Source organism: Thalassophryne amazonica, chromosome 13, assembly GCF_902500255.1.
Source record: "Thalassophryne amazonica chromosome 13, fThaAma1.1, whole genome shotgun sequence".
Lineage (NCBI taxonomy): Eukaryota > Metazoa > Chordata > Actinopteri > Batrachoidiformes > Batrachoididae > Thalassophryne > Thalassophryne amazonica.
Window position 1 is genome coordinate 63,667,490 of NC_047115.1, and position 19,240 is coordinate 63,686,729.

The 19,240-nt window shown below is 40.9% G+C and overlaps 1 protein-coding gene and 1 long non-coding RNA gene across 14 annotated transcripts in view; one reads left to right on the forward strand and one right to left on the reverse strand.

Annotated features, from left to right (window-relative positions):
* LOC117523394 (regulating synaptic membrane exocytosis protein 1-like) overlaps positions 1-19,240 on the forward strand; it is a 343,959-nt gene that overhangs the window by 41,152 nt on the left and 283,567 nt on the right. The window lies entirely within an intron of this gene.
* Positions 1,721-19,214, reverse strand: LOC117523398. Its single transcript, XR_004564495.1, has 3 exons — positions 18,883-19,214; positions 9,237-9,240; positions 1,721-1,732 (listed from the first exon to the last, which is right to left on the reverse strand). It is a non-coding gene; the product is annotated as an uncharacterized LOC117523398 (long non-coding RNA).

Genomic DNA, 19,240 nt, shown 5'->3' on the forward strand with positions numbered 1-19,240 from the left:
GCGCGGAGCGCAGCGTTATTCCAGCCGGACCTCGCAACCGCAATGCGGAAGTCGACTGCATAAACAGCTGCGCGCCGGCGTCCCTGTCTCATTGACAGCAGCACAGTTGAAGCGGTCTCTCCTCTATTAGGGTGATCAAACACTGTTTGAACTCCCTCACAAACCCAGTGTAACGTATGAAGGAGCCGTGAATTTGCTCCCAAAGCGCCGTAGCCCAAGCCGCGTGCCTCTCCTCGAAGCAGATTAATTACATAAGCTACTTTACTAGCATCAGACGCGTACATGACGGGACGTTGTGCAAAGACGAGCGAACACTGCATGAGAAAATCCGCGCACGGTCTCCACACAACCTCCGTACGGCTCTGGGGGGCTTATGTATGCTTCAGGGGATGTTGGAGGGGTTGTTGAACAGACCAGTGGAACATTTATATCCTGCACAGGGTCGGCAGGAGGAGGAGCTGCAGCAGCGCCCTGAGCGCTCGCTGCCACCTGTGCGGAGAGAGCCTCCACCCTGCGGTTCAGGAGGATGTTTTGCTCAGGATCATCTGATCCAACCGAGCCGTAAAGGTGGTGAGGATGTGCTGCAACTCACCAATCACGCCTCCTGCAGACGCCTGTGCACCTGCTCTCCCATTGGCCGTTCAATGGCTGGGTGACGCCGCTCGGAGTCCATGACGCTGGCCGAGATATGCTGTTGGGAAAGTGTCGTGACACGGACCCACAACAGGGGACGTAAATGAACGGACAATGAAAGAGTCAAATATGAACACTTTACTGTTGTGAAAAGCACAACCAAAACACAGCTGATTACAGAATAAGTACAATAGTCAATTAGCAAAGGTGACGTGTGGGCAGGCTCGAGGATAGAAGACGTCTGTCCTGAGAAGAACCGGAACCACACAATTTCCTCCGCCGCCGAACCCGGAGAATACTGGAGCCGCCAAATCTCGAACACCCCAGGTGGCCACTGTCTCCGCGTGTCGGATCTGTACTGCTCCTAAGGTAGACGATATCTCGGCAACGAAGTGGAGATGACGTCCGGATCTTTATGGAGTGGGATGATGAAGTGTAGATGGGTGACAGCTGTCAAGAGATAATGAGTGACAGCTGTCACCCCCGGCTGTGTCCGTGGCGCAGCGCCCTCTCGTGCCTGAAGCCCGCACTTCAGGCAGGACACCCTCTGGTGGTGGGCCAGCCAGTACCTCCTCTTCTGGCGGCCCACACAACGTGTATATTTTACCTGTGTATAATAAAATATATAAAGTAAAAGAAAAAAGTTTATTAAGTGTTCTTACGTTAGAAACAGACAAATGCGGTTAGCGGAGGCAAGGAAGGGAGGGACAGAGGTTTGCGCACACTGTAAATATAAACTAAACTTAAACTGTAGATCCTTAAAAGGATCATACAGATATAACTTTAATTGTAAACTTGCCAGGTCTTTAGACCTGGAAGCAGATTTATCACGTGATGCGTTATGTCAGAGCTTAACAACCGGATAATAAACTGGCATATATCTAGGCTGTACCCCAGTTGTCGCAAAGGCCACAGGCAGGTTTGAACCCATGACCTTCTCGCTGTGAGGCAACAGTGCTAACCACTAAGCCACTGTGCTACCGCCAAATATGGCTGTGACTGTTATTTATGGGGATGTAATGTATAAGGGTGACTGTATTGTTGGTTTGTTGGGAATAATTTTAGTCTAATGTCAAAATGATACAGCCAGTCCAAAAATCTGCTTTTGGTGTGTGTTTCTGTGTATGGCTGGTGATGTAGCATGGAATAAATTTGTTTTGTACAACAAATATGCCTGGTTGTTAATAAATAAAAGTATACATAAAAGTTCACAAAGGAGTTTGTCCCATGCTCATATGGTAACCCTATACACTAAGATGTAGGTGGATAAAGGTTAGCTTGCATTGACTGATTTTCTGATTTTGATAGCTCAGATAGTTTTTGTTTAATTCTTCCCATGGCAGTTTCACAGTCACTTCTGCTGCACATCAAGGATATGTTCTGAGTCCACACAAGTACTTGCATAGACTAGATGTTGGGTAGAGTTGTGGAAACCAGTGCCTCAGGTGTCGTTGTTGGCAAGGAATGGTTTACTGGCTTTGACTTTGCAAATAATTCTTTTTGAAATCTTTGCATACCCTGATTGCAGCACTTGAGAATCTGAGTGAGGAGTTGGGATTGAGGGTTTTCAGTTGTCTAGGATCAAAACTAAGATCCAATCTTTCACTGACTTCCAGGACTCCACCATCAGAAGTGTACCTGTATACGGTTCAAGTCTCAAATTTACAGAGACTCATCTCTGCTTTTGAGATTGAGAGATATCTGGGAAAAGTTTATGGAGTCATAAGCTAGCTGATAGAGGTGTTTGGCAATGCCAATATCTTTGCAGGAGGATGAAAGTCCAAGTCTTTAGGGATATTGGATCCAAACTGAAGGGTCCTGTCTTACTGTATTATTGTGACTTGGATGTTAACCAGTGACCTTTAAGACAACAACTGGATTTCTGTACTTGGTCTCCTTGGAGAATCATTTGGTGCTACTGGAATAATGACTTTGTGTCAGTTGAACGGTTACTTGATCGTGGTATAAACTGTGAGATTTCAGCAGTCTCATATGTTCACTGCAAGCCGCACTGTGCAACATGGTTGTATTTAACTTCAACATACTCCAAATTTGAAGCTTGCAGACTGTGTGATATAACACAGATTGGACAACAAACAAACAAAAAAAGCAAAAATCTATGGACAACAGGCTAGATTGCGTCTGCTTTTGTCAGATATAGAAACACACTCCGTGTGCACTTTTTCATATGTGATTTTTTTGTTTTTAATGAAAAGACAGATCCACAGCTTGGCTGTAATTTTCTGCCAAGGGCAACAGGCTAAACTGCATCAGTTATAAGCTGCATTTCTAGACGTGTCGTAAAAGTTCAAACGTCTTATATTTTTTCTGAGGCTGTCTTTGGTCACAAGAGCATGACAACGCTGTTCTTGAACATTTCGCACAGTGCAACGTAAGATGACCATTGTCAGAGCTGTAACCAAAGGTAACAACATGTTTCTTTCATGATGTTAATCCTTCATCTGGTACAGCTCGAAATCACAGAGGGTATACCCAGGGGTGGTCCTGAAGGCGGGCCGACCGGGCAGCCGCTTGAACCCTCGTGCGCATGCGTGAGTTTTTCCACGCCTGTCGGTGACGTCATTCGTCTGTGAGCACTCCTTGTGGGAGGAGTCATCCAGCCCCTCGTCGGAATTCCTTTGTCTGAGAAGTTGCTGAGAGACTGGCGCTTTGTTTGATCAGAATTTTTTCTAAACCTGTGAGACACATCGAAGTGGACACGGTTTGAAAACTTAAGCTGTTTTCAGTGAAAATTTTAAACGGCTGATGAGAGATTTTGAGGTGATACTGTTTGCTTAAGGACTTCCCACGGTGAAAGACGTGCGGACGGGTCCGCGCGTCGGGATGCAGCCGGCGCGGTGCGGCAGCACAGGAAAAACACCTCCGTGTTGATAACCATTTGTAAAATCCAGGCGGCTTTTGATGGCTTTCAGTGGAGTGAGTATATGAGAAATTGTTTAACAGCTGGACATGTTCCAACTTGTCCTTAAGGCTTCCAACAGAGGTGTTTTTCCTGTGGTGGAGCATCGCGGCGGCTGCGAGCCGACGCTGCAATCCGCCGCACGTCTTTCATTAAAAAAAATCTCCTTTAACAGTGGAATATCCAGATAAAATGCTGAAACCGACTTCTTCTGAAACTTCTCTGTTCTCTCACGACGTCCTGGATCAATAGAGCCTGAAATGTGGAGGTTTTTCAGCTTGAAACAGGCTGACGACGGCACCTGAGAGCGCTGCGCGACGTCCCGCTTCGTGGGAAGTCCTTAAAGTGACAGTATCACCTCAAAATCTCTCATCAGCCGTTAAAATTTTCACCGAAAACCAGCTTAATTTTTCGAACCATGTCCACTTCGATGTGTCTCACAGGTTTAGAAAAAATTTTGATCAATTCCGACGAGGGGCTGGACGACTCCTCCCACAAGGAGTGCTCACAGGTGAATGACGTCACCGACAGGCGTGGAAAAACTCACGCATGCACACAAGGGTTCAAGCATGTCTGACGTAAAAACATATGAATGAAATCCATATAGTTTTTGAAAAAATAAAAAGGACCTATACTTTATTGACAGACCTCGTATGTATTGATTTACGTACTCCCGCAGCTTCACAGTACTTTAAACAGTGTGGACGCTAAGCGTCCACAGAGTTTAATAGCAAAGCAAAGACTGCAGCGAAACGAGACGAGTCATTGGATAAATGCTGGGTTTTGTTCCGCCCATCGGACGCTCAGCGTGTCTGGGGTTCTATGGGGCAGTGGGCTGGCCTCAGCTGGCCCGGGCGCTCAGCTTCTGCATGATGATTGGATGATCTGTCTGAGGCTGATTTATTGTGTGTGTGTGTGTGTGTGTGTCAGAGGCGATTGCTAAGACTGCAAGGGAAGCTCAGCTTCCCCTAAAATGTCAAAAAATAAGTGATCAAATATATACTGTTGTGTGTAGATATCACTGACTAAATATGCGCTACAACGCGCTCAGCTTTTGTTCAGAATCAGCTTCTTATCAGTGGTAACGACGCGGCTTTCCTCTCACTCATTCCCGCAGCTTCACAGTGCTTTAAACAGTGTGGTCCATTGGGCAGTGGGCTGGCCTGAATGCTCAGCTTCTGCATGATGATTGGATGATCTGTCTGAGGCTGAATCCCTTTTTGATTGACAGCGAAATGAGCGAATCAGCGATCTTTAGGTGTAAACATCCGTGGGAGCATTTTTTAATTTTCATTCTGTTCTGAGTTGAACCGGAGACTTTCCTAATCCTTTTAATGGGATTTTCTTTGTTAAAAACGACTAGTGACAAATCAAGCTTCTATTTCTGGTGTGTATTTTGTAGCTGCTTGTGTTTGGAGACTGACTTCTATCACTCTTTCTGACTTCTATCACAGTTTCTGTCCCTACCGAGCAGCAGGTGCTGCTGAGCTCCTTCACCGTCACAAAGCACTCACAGGCGGACAAACTTCACACTAGCCTCGCGCCAGTCCCAGCTAGAGAGCTAGCTAGGTAGCAAGCTGCACATAATGGCAGACAATTTGAATGTTGTGGACCGGATTTTGGTGAAGCCATTTGATAGTCTTCCTTACGAAGAAGCCATGGCTGCTGTCATGGCTTCAGCTCTCAATGGTTTGCAGGCCAAAGTTAAAGCAATAGCCCCCAGTGCAATGTTTGTGCATTGCTATGCACACAGACTGAATCTGGTTCTGTCTCAGGGGGCTAAATGCTTATCTGAGTGCAGAATATTTTTTGCATCACTCTCTGGGTTTGCCACATTTTTCTCAAAATCCACAAAGTGGATGTCTTTTCTTGAGTCTGCAGGCTGCTCAAGGTTGCCCAGAAATGCTCCTACTCGATGGAATTTCACATCACGGATAGTGAGCACTGTGGCAAACAATTATGATGCCTCCTACAAACTTTTGTATATAGACTGTTTTCCTCTTACTTCTTTTGCACTTCTTGTTATTTATGACAAATTATCGTGGTTTGCCATTTTTGCCTTTAAAGAGTGTTAACTTCTTCACTTGTTGCTTCCTGTTACTTATGATACACAATAGTGTTTATTTCTTCTTATGTGTACAGTAATGGGTATAGAATTTACCTCTGTCGTTAGTTCATTTATTTATGATACATGATTGCGCTTTACCATTTTTGCCACTTTAATGTATAGTTTTTTTGTACATTTTTTGTCACTTCATGGTATTCTGTAATATACAGATTGTTTTCTTTTGTTATTTATATGGTGCGACTTTAATGGAGGTTTAAGTCTTGTTCATTATGGTGACTGGTACTCTATGATAATGCAAAGTGCACTCTGTTGGTAAAAATGAATGACTTGTGCAATATTTTGCCCATCAGGTGATGCTGTAGTGCAGTTGTGCTTTCTTAAATACCTGTACTGTACACAGTTGTAATGTGAAGTCACTGAGTCTTTTGTTTTTTTTATGTTCAAAAACTTTATTGAAGTAATTATTGTTTATCTTTGTGTTTGTTATTGCAGTAGACATTAAAACCAGAAATTTGTTCTTGAAAATAGCTGTTGTGAGTTAATTTGTGGGATTGTGGGTGTTGGACGAAGTTAGTGTTTTCATGGGTGGTGGGGCGGAGGTGGTGGCCATGTTAGTGTGCGCGGAGGGGGGGGGGGGGGCGCACGCAGGGGGTTTCGCCCGGGGAGTGAATCACTCTAGGACCACCACTGGGTATACCGGACTTTAGGGCGAGCCAGGTGAGAAGCATCACTTGTATTGTGAGGGAGCCTCAGCTATGACATTTTTGGTCATGTGGTGCATTTACCTGGGCATGATCCAACATGCAGGAAAGGGACAAAAGGACACCCATATTTTAGACGTAGATGTATTTTAACTGCTGTTAAAGATTGGCACTGTTGCCAGTGTGCTTACTCAGGTGTTGATGAGGTTCAGCCTTGGGGTGACTCATGTTGTGATTTAGTGCTATATAAATAAATTGAATTGAACTAATTACTTGAAATGTTAATATTCTAAATATCCCCTGTGTACAAGCATTAGGCCTCCTTTTTTTTTTACCTTGTCCTGTGATTTTTTTGAAAACTTTTTCCCTCACAGTTAAATAAAATTTTCCTTGCCTATCATTCAATCATTTCACCCATTTTGGACCAACTTAGATCCAATATCTTTGAGTTTCTCACGGGTCACATTTTGGTGTTTTCCCTTCTTCTGTTTTTATTCTCTTTATTACGTACTTTGTCTATGGCTATGTTCTCTGCATAGGCCTTGCGTAAGCCTAATATCCTGTCATCGTAGTTATTCAAATTCTTCAGTTGCAGACATCATGTGATCACTGTGCATTCGTTGAGGCAAAATATTTATTTACAGATTTTTTTTAACATCTGCTACCAAACATTTGTTGGTTGGTTCGTTTGGCTCTGTGGCTTTAGAATGAATGAGCTGTAAAACAAACAAATGTGCTGTTTTAAACATTATCTCATTATCCATTTTTTGAGATAAATCTCAAAAATTTGAATGAGAACTGTAGTTGCAGAAGTTTCTTTGGAAATTGTAAGTTTTCAATTGTAGTTGAAATATGAAAATCACCACAGTAGGAGACATTTTTGAAGATGTTTTTGAATGACAATAACACTTCATCATGTATGATTTTAATGGCTTTGTGCTACTAAGGCCCTCTTTACACACAACAAATGGCTGTAAGTCTGTTGTGTGGTTTAAAATGCTCCCAGTCCAGTGGCCCTTGTCCATGTTGTCTCACGTAGAGTTTGTGTGCAACAGATGTCACATTTCCAGAGATCTGCCACTTTTTTACATATATGCTGGATTTTGAGCAGTTTGCTGTCATATTTCACATTCAGGGAGAGCAAGAGAGAGAAGAAGACAAGAGTGGACAAAACGAGTTAAATATTAAATGATTATTTTTTCACACTCTTCAGTTTAGATTTATCTTGTGTGGGTGTGCGCTTCTCCATCATTCAGCTAAATCTTCAGAAAAATGACACCACTGGACAAATAACACATTTCACTGGACTTTCTTTGGCTGAAAAACGACAGCCATGAAAAATAAAAAAAAAACTGATTTAAAAATAAAAAAACATTGCAGGGACTGAAAAAAAGTCACATGATTGTTGTTCTCTTCGGAGAACTGACTTTTTTGTCATCTTTTGACCAGAGCCCCACACAATGCTTTGTGAGTCAAACTCTGGATTATACCATTCATGGAAGAAAGGACAAAACTGTGGTGAGTCCAAAATGAACTTAATAGTAAAATGTTCCACGCGAGGTGTTTCAGACAGGTGCTGTCTGGTGCACGACAGTGAAAAAAAAATATGGAAAACAGGTGCAGCTTTATTCTTCATGGCGATCACTTTGGTTTGTGAGAGGATACAGGTAAGACCTTATAAGGTCCTGACAGTAGCTGAGCACCTCTTTGGCATCATGTGGTGTTCGATGCTATTTCATGACCACACAAGGATTGTCAGACAGAACCCATCCCTGTGTGAAGGGGGTTTAAGTGTGTTTTAAATTTGCATTTTCTTTTTTTAAGTAATTGCCATGTAATGCTGTTGTGCGAAATCAAAGACCTACTCTTAATTATATTATTTTTGCATGAGAGCAGCATACAGTGAAAACTAATTACACTATCTGAACTTCCCTATGTAATGTGTATACATAATGTAGTTTTCCATTAAATTTTATATTAAAAAGCCTCATGCTAGTTTTGCTGCTTAAATTTAATTTGAAAAGATTTCATCTAAGTAAGAGAGCAACACAGTGACATCACAGGAGTGCAAAAAATTATGAGATAAGTGTAATGATAAATAATTGTCTTCTTATTCCATTAATTAGAAATTGTATGCTGTTCCTATGGTGAACTTCTTAAAGCTTCTTGAAATTATGTCTATATGGGGATGTCTAAGTTAAGTAACAACATGACCCCATGAATGCATCGTTGTTACAAATTGTTGGGCAAAATAACTGGTAGACTCAGTGTTGCCACCTAGTGCCACATTTATTTGATTTATTTATTAGTTTTAATATTTTGAATCTCACTGCTGACAACACTGTTATTCTATTATTCCTGTGAGGAACATAAGCAATAATAAAGGATGTTTTGTTTCTATATATGGTTAAATAAGAGGTTCTGAATGCAAATGACCATAAACGTGCACAAGCAGGTTCTTTAGAACATGTGGGATTGATTCTTGTTTTGAAAAAAATATGAGTGGCCAGGCCCAGTTTCAGCTGTACTTTTGCAGGCATAGGATATTTCTGATCCTTGTCCCTGCCTTTATGTACACTCAACCCCATGCTTTTGAATAAAGCAACATATCTATCATGTGGTGCAAGAATGTTTACACTTCACATTACCAAATGTGATTGGCCAGGTGTCTCCTGATAGCAGGGTACCATGGCGATGGCCCAGCAGCCCCATAGTAACCTCAGTGTGCCTTGGAATTGGCCAAGAGTCACTTCTACACTTCCTTCAGGAATTGGCATCTCTCTTGATCTTCCTATGAGTCTCTGCACAAGCGGTGAGGGGGGGCATGACACACTCAGTAACATGTCACTAGAGATACGACACAGGTGAAGCAAGACATGTTTTATTATCCATGACAAGGGACATTGTAAATAACATTTCTGAGAAAGGAATAATTAACATCTTGTTCTTTTGCACAGCGTTGCCTATTCATGTTCCAGACGTCCAATGTGGAAAGTGGTGACATAATATTGTAACACTGTAGCCACAATGATAAATACACTAACTATAGCAGAAATAAATAATAAAAAAGCACATAAGACAGAAGTGTGTTTAGGAGGTGTGCATGATAAATAACTGGTACTGCAAGTCAAACTTGCATCTTCTTGAAACTGGTCACACTGTTCAAAACATGTAAAAATCTGTGTTTATCAATATTTTATATTTAAATATCATGGTGGCTTTATTATGAAGTACACACACATTTAGTATACACACACACACACACGCAATATAAACGCAACACTTTTGGTTTTGCTCCCATTTTGTATGAGATTAACTCAACGATCTAAAACTTTTTCCACATATACAATATCACCATTTCTCTCAAATATTGTGCACAAACCAGTCTAAATCTGTGATAGTGAGCACTTCTCCTTTGCTGAGATAATCCATCCCACCTCACAGGTGTGCCATACCAAGATGCTGATTAAACACCATGATTAGTGCACAGGTGTGCCTTAGACTGTCCACAATAAAAGGCCACTCTGAAAGGTGCAGTTTTGTTTTATTGGGGGGGATACCAGTCAGTATCTGGTGTGACCACCATTTGCCTCATGCAGTGCAACACATCTCCTTCACATCATCCGTGAAGAGAACACCTCTCCAACGTGCCAAACGGCAGCGAATGTGAGCATTTGCCCACTCAAATCGGTTACGACGACGAACTGGAGTCAGGTCGAGACCCCGATGAGGACAACGAGCATGCAGATGAGCTTCCTTGAGACAGTTTCTGACAGTTTGTGCAGAAATTCTTTGGTTATGCAAACCGATTGTTCCAGCAGCTGTCTTAGTGGCTGGTGTCAGATGATCTTGGAGGTGAACATGATGGATGTGGAGGTCCTGGGCTGGTGTGGTTACACGTGGTCTGCGGTTGTGAGGCTGGTTGGATGTACTGCCAAATTCTCTGAAATGCCTTTGGAGACGGCTTATGGTAGAGAAATGAACATTCAATACACGAGCAACAGCTCTGGATGACATTCCTGCTGTCAGCATGCCAATTGCACGCTCCCTCAAATCTTGCGACATCTGTGGCATTGTGCTGTGTGATAAAACTGCACCTTTCAGAGTGGCCTTTTATTGTGGGCAGTCTAAGGCACACCTGTGCACTAATCATGGTGTCTAATCAGCATCTTGATATGGCACACCTGTGAGGTGGGGTGGATTATCTCAGCAAAGGAGAAGTGCTCACTATCACAGATTTAGACTGGTTTGTGAACAATATTTGAGAGAAATGGTGATATTGTATATGTGGAAAAAGTTTTAGATCTTTGAGTTCATCTCATACAAAATGGGAGCAAAACCAAAAGTGTTGCGTTTATATTTTGTTGAGTGTATATATATATATATATATATATATATATATTCTCCACTCAGATTGCAGTAGCCAATCACAGATTAGCCTTTCTGTCCATCATTTACCTGTATTTTGGCATGCTAGGAGCCAGAAAGTTATGTTGGCTCCAAAAGGATCCAAAAAGGCTAGGACCAAAAGTTATATTGGATCGGCTCCCACTGACCAATAGCGTTAGAGCTTACTGCCAACAGTTGGCCAATCAGAGCGCAGCATACGAAGGTCAGGAACTAGCTGACAGACGCTGGTTGAAAAAATGGCAACAAACATGTCAACAACAGCAGAAAATCGTCTTCCAGCGAGGTTTGCTGAGTTCACAGAGGAGGAACTGGTGTACAAATTGAACTCCAAGGATGCCAAAACACTAAGAAGGTAGACAAGCACATTACTGATGTTTTAGAAGCATCCATCGCATCAGAATCATCATATGCTGTTCACAACAAAATCAATTGATCTAATTTACTGACTCTTTGTTGTTTGCTTAATTTGGGAGGGGGGGGTGGAGAACATAATGATGGATGGCAAGTCATCCAACATAGACAAATATTGGATTCAGAAAAGTTATATTGGACGAGGCGTAGCCGAGTCCAATATAACTTTTCTTCATCCAATATTTCTGTATATTGGACTCCTTACCATCCATTTGTATATATACTGTATATATACACACTATATATACGGTGGATTGTCCCATTGTCCCCTCTGGGTCAGGAAAGAGTTACTGCCAGTGGAGCAGTTTATGTATGTCAGCATCTTGCTCATGAATATGGGTAAGTTGGAACATGGATCAATAGATGGATTGGGGCAATGTCTGAAATCTTACGGATGCTGTACTGGGCCGTTGTGCTGAAGAAGATGCTGAGCCAGTCAATTTATGCTCCTATCCTCAGCTATGAACATGAACTTTGGGTAATGGCTGAAACAATAAGACTGCGGATACAAGCGGCAGAAATGTGATTCCTCTGCTGGGTATCTGGGTTTACACTCCTGGACAGGGTGAGAAGCTCGACTATCTGGGAGGGACTCAGAGTAGAGCCACTGCTTCATCGCTTCAAAAGTAGCCAGTTGGGGTGGTTCAGGTACCTGGTGAGGATGCCCCCTGGTCATCTCCCTAGGAGGTCTTCCAGGTATGTCCAACCAGGAGGAGACCCCAGGGAAGACCTTGGCCATGCTGGAGAGATTATATTTCCCAGATTGCTTGGGAACGCCTTGGGATCCTCCGGGAAGAGTTTCAGGACTTGGCGGAGGATGGGGAGATGTGGGGTGAGCTGCTTGCTCTGCTGCCACCGTGACCTGGACAAATGGTTGAAAATGAATGAATGAATGAGTATTATACAAATGTTTTAGGCATCCCAGGGTTATACTAAGAGTAGTGTTTGATGCCTCTCTCCCTGCTAAACCATTTTTTTTTTTTTTATTGGGACCTCAGTTCCAACAGAAGTGAAAATGTGAGCTATTTTGTATTCCATACTACTACTACCACCACTACTAATAATTTATTTGTAAGTGTACTGACCAGAACACCGCACAAACACAGCTGCAAAATGATCATGCAATATCAAAATGATTGTAAAACGCAATTACTCATACTTTGTTGCATTTGTCTTAAAATAGTTTTTGATGTCCTGTGACTTATGCTCTGGTGTGACTTGTATACCAAAACATCTGATATAAATGTAACCCGGTTTTCATATTGATTATCAATAAAGTTGAAATTCATCACATTTAATGTATTTATGAATATTAGATTTCATTATTTTTAATGCTTTTATGGTGCATTAAATGATTAAATGTGCCTAAAGCATTTGCATAGTACTAGTACACACAACACACACACACACACTATATATATATATATATATATATACTCAACAAAAATTTAAACGCACGTGGTCTGCGGTTGTGAGGCTGGTTGGATGTACTGCCAAATTCTCTGAAACGCCTTTGGAGACGGCTTATGGTAGAGACATGAACATTCAATACACGAGCAACAGCTCTGGTTGACATTCCTGCTGTCAGCATGCCAATTGCACGCTCCCTCAAATCTTGCAACATCTGTGGCATTGTGCTGTGTGATAAAACTGCACCTTTCAGAGTGGCCTTTTATTGTGGGCAGTCTAAGGCACACCTGTGCACTAATCATGGTGTCTAATCAGCATCTTGATATGGCACACCTGTGAGGTGGGATGGATTATCTCAGCAAAGGAGAAGTGCTCACTATCACAGATTTCGACTGGTTTGTGAACAATATTTGAGGGAAATGGTGATATTGTGTATGTGGAAAAAGTTTTAGATCTTTGAGTTCATCTCATACAAAATGGGAGCAAAACCAAAAGTGTTGTGTTTATATTTTTGTTGAGTATATATATATATTATATATATTATATAGTGTGCGTATGTGTAAGACAATGAATTTTAGACGAACTGACATATCATAACTTACTTTAAATTTCCTGTATTCTGTAATAATGGTTTACAGAAATTTTATTACAGTGATTAGAGCATGCCATAGGTATTAAAGGCACTGTGCTGTGTGGTTTGAATCATATTAATCTAATAGATTACAATTTGTTCATGTAAATGGGGAATCTTCTTCACAGACTAAGGTTAATTATGGAGTTCCACAAGGTTCTGTGCTAGGACCAATTTTATTCACTTTATACATGCTTCCCTTAGGCAGTATTATCAGACAGCATAGCTTAAATTTTCATTGTTACGCAGATGATACCCAGCTTTATCTATCCATGAAGCCAGAAGACACACACCAATTAGCTAAACTGCAGGATTGTCTTACAGACATAAAGACATGGATGACCTCTAATTTCCTGCTTTTAAACTCAGATAAAACTGAAGTTATTGTACTTGGCCCCACAAATCTTAGAAACATGGTGTCTAACCAGATCCTTACTCTGGATGGCATTACCCTGATCTCTAGTAATACTGTGAGAAATCTTGGAGTCATTTTGATCAGGATATGTCCTTCAATGCGCATATTAAACAAATATGTAGGACTGCTTTTTTGCATTTGCGCAATGGGCCTCATGTATCAATGTTGCGCACTTGTGGCGTAAATTTACGGCGTAAACTTGAAATACACCAAAGTCGCCGTGACATGTATCAAGCAGTGCGCACCTGCCCATTTCTGGCGTACGCCTGACGTGATCTTGATAAATGCGGCGGGTAGAAACGATCGTAATTATAATAAACACGCCCATAAATATTCAGACTCCACTTCAGACACACCCTCATTTTACGACATAGAAGACGGAAAGACGGCAATGAAAAAGAACTCCACCAATCACGACGCGTGCCAGTAGAGCGTCAAAAGTGGCTGTCGTATCAATTGTTTTGTAGTATATAATCAGTAAAGTGTTACAGTGGTCCCTCATTAATCGCTGGAGTTACGTTCTAAAAAATAGCTCGTAATACGTGAAACCGCGACGTAGTCAGCGTTATTTTTTACAATTATTATAGACGTTTTTAAGGCTGTAAAACCCCTCACTACACAGTTTATACACTTTCTCAATCAGGCATGAACATTTTATCACTTTTCTCTCGTGTGTAAACACTCTCAAAGTTCAAACCTTAGTAGGAAAATAATACCAAACTGTTTTCAGGCCCAAACATTTGTTTGAGAAATAAAAATAGAACATTTTCCTATAAATAATTATGATGGCATTTAGAACTAACGAATTAATTTTAACGATCAACGAACGAGGTCGGACACATAAGAAATTATTAATAGTGACTGACCAGTATGTCACAGATCGGGCCTCTGCGTCCTGACGCCGCGCCTTTTTCCCACTCACATCTCGCTGCAGCAGGTGTCTGTGTCCGTGTGACAAACACAGTTAAGAGTAGTTGTTGGCGCTCTTTTTTCTTCTGGGCAACAAGATTCTTATAAACAGATACGCAGAACACAGAACACTGTAAAAAAAAAGGCATGCAAAATTGGACTAAAAACTCCGCGAGACTCTGAGGCCACGACAGGTGAACGGCGTTATAGCGAGGGACCACTGTATTCTCTTTTCACATGTCAATAATTCTTGATGTGGATATTTGCTCACTCAATTAATAAGACACACCTAATCTGTCAGATTTCTTTATTTGTTAAATGTATTTCTGTATTTATTTTATTGTGACAACCGAATGGAGACGACAAAACCTGATTGCAGCACGAGCGAATTAAGGGAATGACGAAACTACAGTTGTTATTATCAATTTCATAGTCTAAAATGATCACACCACATGAAGTTAAGCTCAGCGCTGCTCTGGCTCCAGGCTCAAAGTCTGGAGAAAAAGGCGAGCAGTGCTGTCTTTGCAGTCAGCGCTGTGACCACGGATCGTGCTCCATAACAATCCTGCAAAGGCGGGATTTGTATTGATTATTATGTAGTATAATCAGGAAAGTGTTATTTATGTAACATATGCATTGATTTGTATAATGGCACTGTTTATCGTGTTGATCATCTTCATTTTTGTGTGGATTCCAGCGCTGGTTCATTTTGGTGTATAATTTACGCCACCTCTCGACCTGGTGTATATTTGTAGCGCAGCGTACGCCAATGACCACATTGATAAATGCCAAGTAGTGCAGCCGTTTTGGTGTACACCCCATATACGCTCAAATATCGCTGTACGCAACGTTGATACATGAGGCCCAATATCTCTAAAATTAGAAAGGTCTTGTCTCAGAGTCATGCTGAAAAACTAATTCATGCATTTATTTCCTCTAGGCTGGACTATTGTAATTCATTATTATCAGGTTGTCCTAAAAGTTCCCTGAAAAGCCTTCAGTTAATTCAAAATGCTGCAGCTAGAGTACTGACAGGGACTAGAAGGAGAGAGCATATTTCACTCATATTGGCTTCATTGGCTTCCTGTTAATTCTAGAATAGAATTTAAAATTCTTCTTCTTACTTATAAGGTTTTGAATAATCAGGTCCCATCTTATCTTAGGGACCTCATAGTACCATATCACCCCAATAGAGCGCTTCGCTCTCAGACTGCAGGCTTACTTGTAGTTCCTAGGGTTTTTAAGAGTAGAATGGGAGGCAGAGCCTTCAGCTTTCAGGCTCCTCTCCTCTGGAACCAGCTCCCAATTCAGATCAGGGAGACAGACACCCTCTTTACTTTTAAGATTAGGCTTAAAACTTTCCTTTTTGCTAAAGCTTATAGTTAGGGCTGGATCAGGTGACCCTGAACCATCCCTTAGTTATGCTGCTATAGACTTAGACTGCTGGGGGGTTCCCATGATGCACCCAGTGTTTCTTTCTGTTTTTGCTCTGTATGCACCTCTCTGCATTTAATCATTAGTGATTGATCTCTGCTCCCCTCCACAGCATGTCTTTTTCCTGGTTCTCTCCCTCAGCCCCAACCAGGCCCAGCAGAAGACTGCCCCTCCCTGAGCCTGGTTCTGCTGGAGGTTTCTTCCTGTTAAAAGGGAGTTTTTCCTTCCCACTGTCGCCAAGTGCTTTCTCACAGGGGGTCGTTTTGACCGTTGGGGTATTTCTGTAATTATTGTATGGTTTTGCCTTACAATATAAAACACCTTGGGGCAACTGTTTGTTGTGATTTGGCGCTATATAAATAAAATTGAATTGATTTGAATAGATTTATTGTTACTCCCAGACTGTGGAACAGTTTGCCTCTGGGTGTTAGGGAGGCACCTTCATTGGTCTTTTAAAGTTCACTTAAAACTTGTCTTTTTTCCTTGGCTTTTGACACAAATAAGGCTTAGTTTGATAATGTTTTAAATTGCATTTTAGTGGTTCTTTTATATTTATTTGATTGTATTTTAATTTGTCTTGTGGTTTTAGTGTATAGCACTTTGTGTCAGCGCTGGCTGTTTTAAGGTGCTTTAGAAATAAAGTTAGTATGGTATGGTATGTTATGTTTAACCTGCGTGAAATTTAATAAATGCAAACTGAATTTCAGACATTTCATATATATTACTCTGGAAGAAACTGGACAAACAGTGTTGTAAAGGACAATAACCAGGGAGTTAAAGAGCAAACTCACTTTCCCCCAGAATGGGATCGCAGCTCACAGCAATTCCCATTGAAAATAACAGAGAAACAACCCAAGCTTCTTGCATGTTTACAAAAACAAACACAATAACAACATCTAAAAACCCAGATAATATATTTACAAGAGTTTTAGGCACAAGATACAAAGCGTTTTATGTTGCGATTTTAATGCTGTTGTCCGTGTGCAGTGGTTAAAGTGCAGCCTTATCAGAGCATCTCAGTGCAGTTCTCAATGTCACTGACATTTCGCAGAGTGGCGAACTCTCCGAAGTTTTGCAAGATTTTGCAGGATTTGTGTCGAGAACTCAAGGTGGTGTGGCACAGAAGGTTGTGGGACCCAAATGCAAGAACTCAGACAGAGGTGTTGAAATAGAAAGGCTTTATCGGTCAAAATGAACTGGGATTCCGTACACAGTAATGCAGAAGTACAGGTAGTTGGCAGACAAAGGCGTCATCAAAAAGGCAAGCTCAGATCTTTGCACAGGCAGTATGTGGGCAGTAGCAAGGCAAGGTCACGAACAGAACAGGGTCAGTACATGGCAAGACAAGGCAGAACTATGAAATGGCTGGTATAAGGACTGTGAAAATCAACGAACTGGCGAGGCTCGAGTGAAAACAGAGGGCTTAAATAACAAGGGTGGAAATGAGGAAAGTGAGATTAGGTGTTTCGGAAGAATCAGGAAGGGGGCATGGCAAACAGAAGAAACAGGAAAGTTCAGGTGGGCGTGACTAAGTGCAAAAAGACTGAACAGCAAAAACCAAAAGATGATCCTGATAAAGCAAGAAAAACAGAAAGGACAAAATACAGAGACTAGTGCTGTGAGACAGACACAAAAGAAAACAGAGAGAGAAAAACCAACAGTGAACAACAGAACATGCCAACAGAAAGAAATGACCAAAAACCAATAAATGTTAAGGGGAACAAACCAGCCAGAGCATAAAAGACTAAGTCTAAACTAGAACGGAACTGACCATGGCTAAAGTATAAAAACTAACAATAACAAAGTGGCAAAACAACCTATAGACTAAACAGAAAACAAACCCAGACTACAGAATAACAGATAATGCCAAAAATGACTGAACAAGAAAATAAGTAATAAACTGAAAACAAAACCAGAGACAAACGTATACTTCACAGAAAAAGAATAGAAAAAAAAAAACAGACTAAGCATAACAAACAATAATGCAATCAGTGACTAAAGCATAATACAAGAAATGAGATAAACAGAACCAAACTAAGACTAAAGTGACTAAGGGAACAAGAGTGAAAAAATAACAGGTAACAATAAATGAAAACAATATGGCAAAAGAGCTACTAAGACAAAACAACATCACTGACAAAAGACCACAAATAAATGAATGATGAACACAAAACCAAACCAATGACAACATGAGCATGACGAGAATACAAATACAGATGTACTGAACAAGAAAGCAGAAATCAGTACAAAATTTATGACAGGAGGCCCATCAAGGGCAGGATCATGACAATTTGAAACCTCAATAAGGCAAATGTATTTAGTTCATGAATGTTTTGTGGTGTTTTCAAGTTTTTTTTCTTTTACTTTTTCAGTTTCTAATTTTTTTTTTTTCCAGATAATTTTCACAGAACATTGGTTTTCTCTGCTATGCACAATTTATGATTGCTTTTTGGCACTTGGTTTCCGACTGATAACTGGAACATAGACAAACAAGCATAAAATTGAATCCTCCAGCCAACTGTGGTGGTGTAAGTAAATCCATAACAGAAAAAAATGAGAGTGATTGAGAACTTTGATTGAAATATAATGCAAAATGTACATCAAATGGGCTTTTCAATATTAAATTCAAATGTCCACAAAATCCACAATCCAGATCAGATCCAGATCAAACTTTGTCAGGAGATAGTGAGTACCAGTCTGCACCTCACTTTCAAATACAAGAGTGATTGGGGCACATTTGATTGAGATATAATGCAAAACATGGGTTTCAATGTTAAATTTGAATGGCCACAAAATCTGAAATCTGGATCAGATCTGGATCAAACTTTGTCAGTCACTAAAGGATACCATCCTACATAAACACTCTCAAATATTAAAAATATTCCATCTTTTTTTACATTTATGAATTTTTGAAAATTATTTCAATATTAGCATATACACAGCCTCTCAGTGAAAGACAGAAACAGCCTGAACAACATTGTTAAAATCTGTTCAAAGATTATAGGTGTGAAACAAAGAGACTTACACTCTTTTTGTAATCAACAGATCCTCCGGAAGGCTGAAATCATCTTGTCCATGTCAGCTCATGTTCTTTTAGGAGAGTTTTCTCTGCTTCCTTTAGACGCCGTTAGGCGTCCCCGGTGTGGAGAACCAACCGGTTTTTAAAGTCGTTATACCTTCGGCAATTCGACTTTTAAATGCTCTGTAGGTCTGCCATATTTTTATTTATTTATTATTCATTTTAACTTCTTAAGTCTGTTTTATTTGTTTTTATTAGTTTTATTGTTGTTATATATTA